Here is a 6,580-nt window from a genome sequence, read left to right on the forward strand (position 1 = left end):
GATTAGAAAGATTGAAGACAAAAGTTTATATTGACATAGAAAATAATAATACTTCAAGCATACTAACAAAGCAATTATGTCTTCTCAAAATAACATGGCCAAAGAAAGTTATCCCTACAAAATCATATAGTCTGGCTATGCTCCATCTTCCCCACACAAAGTATTTAAATCATGCACAACCCTGATGACAAGCCAAGCAATTGTTTCATACTCTAACTTTTTTAAAACTTTTTCAATCTTCACGCAATACATGAGCGTGAGCCATGGATATAGCACTATAGGTGGAATAGAATGGTGGTTGTGGAGAAGACAAAAAGGAGAAGATAGTCTCACATCAACTAGGCGTATCAACGGGCTATGGAGATGCCCATCAATAGATATCAATGTGAGTGAGTAGGGATTGCCATGCAACGGATGCACTAGAGCTATAAATGTATGAAAGCTCAACAAAAGAAACTAGTGGGTGTGCATCCAACTTGCTTGCTCACGAAGACCTAGGGCAATTTGAGGAAGCCCATCATTGGAATATACAAGCCAAGTTCTATAACGTAAAATTCCCACTAGTATATGAAAGTGACAACATATGAGACTCTCTATATGAAGAACATGGTGCTACTTTGAAGCACAATATATGAGACTCGCTATATCATGGTGCTACTTTGAAGCACAAGCGTGGAAAAAAGGATAGTAGCATTGCCCCTTTATTTATTTATTTTATTTTTGGGCCTTTTTTTTTTCTTTGGCCTTTCTCTTTTTTTGGGACAATGCTCTATTGAATGATGATCATCACACTTCTATTTATTTACAACTCAATGATTACAACTCGATACTAAAACAAAGTATGACTCTATATGAATGCCTCCGGCGGTGTATCGGGATATGCAATGAATCAAGAGTGACAAGTATGAAAGAATTATGAACAGTGGCTTTGCCACAAATACTATGTCAACTACATGATCATGCTAAGCAATATGACAATGATGGATGTGTCATGATGAACTAGATGGTGGAAAGTTGCATGGCAATATATCTCGGAATGGCTATGGAAATGCCATAATAGGTAGGTATGGTGGCTGTTTTGAGGAAGGTATATGGTAGGTGTATGATACCGGCGAAAGTTGCGCGGTATTAGAGAGGCTAGCAAGGGTGGAAGGGTGAGAGTGCGTATAATCCATGGACTCAACATTAGTCATAAAGAGCTCATATACTTATTGCAAAAATCTAGAAGTTATCAAAGCAAAGCATTACGCGCATGCTCCTAGGGGGATAGATTGGTAGGAAAAGACCATCGCTCGTCCCTGACCGCCACTCATAAGGAAGACAATCAATAAATAAATCATGCTCCGACTTCATCACATAACGGTTCACCATACGTGCATGCTACGGGAATCACAAACTTCAACACAAGTATTATTTAAATTCACAACTACTCAACTAGCATGACTTTAATATTATCACCTCCATATCTCAAAACAATTATCATGCTTCAATCTTTTCTTAGTATTCAACACACTCAAAAGAAAGTTTCACAAATCTTGAATACCAAGCATATTATTATTAGGCAAATTACCATGCTATTAAGAGACTCTCAAATTAATTTAAGTGAAGCATGAGAGATCAATAGTTTCTTTAAAACAAATCCACCACCGTGCTCTAAAAGATTTAAGTGAAGCACATAGAGCAAAATTATCTAGCTCAAAGGATATAAGTGAAGCACATAGAGCAAAACTATCTAGCTTAAAAGATATAAGTGAAGCACATAGAGCAAAACTATCTAGCTCAAAAGATATAAGTGAAGCACATAGAGTATTCTATCAAATTTTAATTCATGTATGGCTCTCTCAAAAGGTGTGTACAGCAAGGATGATTGTGGCATACTAACAAACAAAGACACAAATAATACAAGACGCTCCAAGCAAAACACATATCATGTTGGTGAATAAAAATATAGCTCCAAGTAAATTACCGATGGAAGTGGACGAAAGAGGGGATGCCTTCCGGGGCATCCCCAAGCTTTGACTTTTTGGTGTCCTTGGATTATCTTGGGGGTGCCATGGGCATCCCCAAGCTTAGGCTCTTGCCACTCCTTGTTCCATGATCCATCAAAAGAATTCACCCAAAACTTGAAAACTTCACAACACAAAACTCAAAATAGAAAACTCGTGAGCTCCGTTAGCGAAAGAAAACAAAAGACCACTTCAAGGTACTGTAATGAACTCATTATTTATTTATATTGGTGTTAAACCTATTGTATTCCAACTTCTCTATGGATTATAAACTATTTTACTAGCCATAGATTCATCAAAATAAGCAAACAACACACGAAAAACAGAATCTGTCAAAAACAGAACAGTCTGTAGTAATCTGTAGCTAGCGCAAGATCTGGAACCCCAAAAATTCTAAAATAAATTGCTGGACGTGAGGAATTTATCTATTAATCATCTTAAAAAATAATTAACTAAATATCACTCTTCAAATAAAAATGACAGCAGTTCTCGTGAGCGCTAAAGTTTCTATTTTTTACAGCAAGTTCAACAAGACTTTCCCCAAGTCTTCCCAACGGTTCTACTTGGCACAAACACTAATTAAACACAAAAAAACACACAACCAAAACAGAGGCTAAATAATTTATGTATTACTAAACAGGAGCAAAAGGCAAGGAATAAAAATAAAATTGGGTTGCCTCCCAACAAGCGCTATCGTTTAACGCCCCTAGCTAGGCATAAAAGCGAGGATAGATCTAGGTATTGCCATCTTTGATAGGCAATCCATAAGTGGCTCTCATGATAGTTTCATATGGTAATTTTATTTTCTTTCTTGGAAAGTGTTCCATGCCCCTTTTTAATGGAAATTGAAATCTAATATTCCCTTCCTTCATATCAATAATCGCACCAACCGTTCTAAGGAAAGGTCTACCAAGAATAATAGGGCAATAAGGATTGCAATCTATATCAAGAACAATGAAATCTAGGGGCCATAATTCCTATTTGCAACAATAAGAACATCATTAATTCTTCCCATAGGTTTCTTAATAGTGGAATTCGCAAGATGTAAGTTTAGAGAGCAACCATCAAAGTTATGGAAATCTAGTAAATCACACAAAGTCTTGGGAATAGTGGAGACACTAGCACCCAAATCACATAAAGCATAAAACTCATGATCTTTAATTTTAATAGTTGGTTCCCACTCATCATAGAGTTTTCTAGGGATAGAAACTTTCAACTCAAGTTTTTCTTCATAAGATTGCATCAAGGCATCAACAATATGTTCGGTGAAGGCTTTATTTTGACTATAAGCATGTGGAGAATTTAGCACGGATTGCAACAAGGAAATACAATCAATTAAAGAGAAACTTTCATAATTAAATTCCGTGAAATTCAATATAGTGGGTTTAGCAACATCTAGATTTTTATTTCTTTCAATCCCACTTTCATCAATTTCATCATTAAGATCTAAACACTCCGAATTTTTAGAACGCCTTCTAGGTAAAGGAAGATCATATTCAGTTTCATCAAGATTCATATCGCAAAATAAAGATTTAATAAGAGACACATCAATAACTTTTAGATCTTCATCTTGATTTTCATAGGTATTGGAAGAACATGCTTTAATAAAGGCATCTTTGGAAGCACGCATCCTAGCGGTTCTTTCTTTACACTCATCAATTGAAATTCTCATGGCTTTTAGAGACTCATTAATATCATGCTTAGGTGGAATAGATCTAAGTTTCAAAGCATCAACATCAAGAGCAATTCTATCAACATTCCTAGCCAAATCATCAATCTTGAGCAATTTTTCTTCAATCATAGCATTAAAATTCTTTTGCGAAGAAATAAATTCTTTAATATTAGATTCAAAATCAGAGGGCATCTTATTATAATTTCCATAAGAGTTGTCGTAGGAATTCCCATAATTATTAGAAGGATTACTAGGATATGGCCTAGGATTAAAATTCCCTTTATAAGCATTGTTACCAAAATTATTCCTACCAACAAAATTCACATCCATAGATTCATTGTTATTCTCAATCAAAGTAGACAAAGGCATATCATTAGGATCAGAAGAAACACTCTTAGTAGCAAATAATTTCATAAGTTCATCCATCTTTCCACTCAACACATTAATTTCTTCTATCGCATGCACTTTTTTATTAGAAGTTCTTTTAGTATGCCATTGAGAATAATTAACCATAATATTATCTAGGAGTTTAGTAGCATCTCCTAAAGTGATTTCCATAAAAGTGTCTCCCGCGGCCGAATCTAAAAGATTTCTAGAAGCAAAATTCAATCCGGCATAAATTTTTTGTATAATCATCCACAAATTCAAACCATGAGTAGGGCAATTACGTATCATTAATTTCATTCTCTCCCAAGCTTATCCAACATGTTCATGATCAAGTTGTTTAAAGTTCATAATATCGTTTCTAAGAGAGATGATCTTAGCGGGAGGAAAATACTTAGAGATACAAGCATCTTTGCACTTGTTCCATGAATCAATACTATTCTTAGGCAAAGACGAAACCAAGCTTTAGCACGATCTCTAAGCGAAAAAGGAAATAGCTTCAATTTAACGACATCATTATTGACATCTTTTTTCTTTTGCATATCACATAAATCAACGAAGCTATTCAGATGAGTAGCGGCATCTTCACTAGGAAGGCCGGTGAATTGATCTTTCATAACAAGATTCAATAAAGCAGTATTAATTTCACAAGATTCAGCATCGGTAAGAGGAGCAATCGGAGTGCTAAGGAAATCATTATTATTGGTATTGGTGAAGTCACACAATTTAGTAGTATCTTGAGCCATCGCGACAAACAAGCAAACTAACACACGAGCAAACAAAAAGCAAACGGGCAAAAAGAGGCAAATAGAGAGGGAGGATAGAGAGAGAGGGCAAATAAAACGACAAGGGTGAATTGGGGGGGGAGATGAAAACGAGAGGCAAATGGAAAATAATGTAATGCGAGAGATAGGGATTGTGATGGGTACTTGGTATGTTGACTTTTTGCGTAGACTCCCCGGCAACGATGCCAGAAATCCTTCTTGCTACGTCTTGAGCTTGCGTTGGTTTTCCCCGAAGAGGAAGGGATGATGCAGCAGAGTAGCGTAAGTATTTCCCTCAGTTTTTGAGAACCAAGGTATCAATCGAGTAGGAGCCCACGCTCAAGTCCCTCGTACCTGCACAAAGCGATAGCTACTCGCAACCAACGCGATTAGGGGTTGTCAAGCCCTTCGCGGTCACTTACGAGAGTGAGATCTGATAGATATAATATTTTTTGGTATTTTTGATATAAAGATGCAAAGTAAAAAGTAAAGGCAAAGTAAAAAAGCAAAACAATATTAAAGTGATGAAGATTGATATGATGAGAATAGACCCGGGGGCCATAGGTTTCACTAGTGGCTTCTCTCAAGAGCATAATTATTCTACGGTGGGTGAACAAATTACTGTTGAGCAATTGATAGAATTGAGCATAGTTATGAGAATATCTAGGCATGATCATGTATATAGGCATCATGTCCGTGACAAGTAGATCAAAACGATTCTGCATCTACTACTATTACTCCACTCATCGACCGCTATCCAGCATGCATCTAGAGTATTAGGTTAAAAACAGAGTAACGCCTTAAGCAAGATGACATGATGTAGAGATATAAATTCATGCAATATGAAATAAACCTCATCTTGTTATCCTCGACGGCAACGATACAATACGTGCCTTGCTGCCCCTTCTGTCACTGGATAAGGACACCACAAGATCGAACCCAAAGCTAAGCACTTCTCCCATGGCAAGAACTACCAATCTAGTTGGCCAAACCAAACGGATAATTCAAAGAGACTTGCAAAGATAACCAATCATACATAAAAGAATTCAGAGAAGATTCAAGTATTATTCATAGATAGACTTGATCATAAACCCACAATTCATCGGTCTCAACAAACACACCGCAAAAAGAAGATTACATCAAATAGATCTCCACAAGAGAGGGGGATAACTTTATATTGAGATTCAAAGAGAGAGAAGAAGCCATCTAGCTACTAACTATGGACCCGAAGGTCTGAGGTAAACTACTCACACTTCATCGGAGAGGCTATGATGATGTAGAAGCCCTCCGTGATGACGGCCCTCTTCCGGCGGAGCTCCGAAACAGGCCCCAAGATGGGATCTCATGGATACAAAAAGTTGCGGCGGTGGAATTAGGTTTTTGGCTCCTGTTCTGATCGTTTGGGGGTACGTGTGTATATATAGGAGGAAGGAGTACGTCGGTGGAGCACCGAGGGGCCCACGAGGCAGGGGGCGCGCCCGGGAGGGGGGGGGGGGCGCCCCCACCCTCGTGACCTCCTCTTTGATCCCTTGCAGTAGGGTCCAAGTCTCCTGGATCACGTTCGGTGAGAAAATCACGTTCCCGAAGATTTTATTCCGTTTGGACTCCGTTTGATATTCCGTTTATCCGAAACACTGAAATAGGCAAAAAAACAACAATTCTGGGCTGGGCCTCCGGTTAATAGGTTAGTCCCAAAAATAATATGAAAGTGGAAAATAAAGCCCAATATAGTCCAAAACAGTAGATAATATAGC

Source organism: Triticum urartu, chromosome 6A (assembly GCF_056163025.1).
Source record: "Triticum urartu cultivar PI428250 chromosome 6A, HENAU_Tu73, whole genome shotgun sequence".
NCBI classification, from domain to species: Eukaryota; Viridiplantae; Streptophyta; class Magnoliopsida; order Poales; family Poaceae; genus Triticum; species Triticum urartu.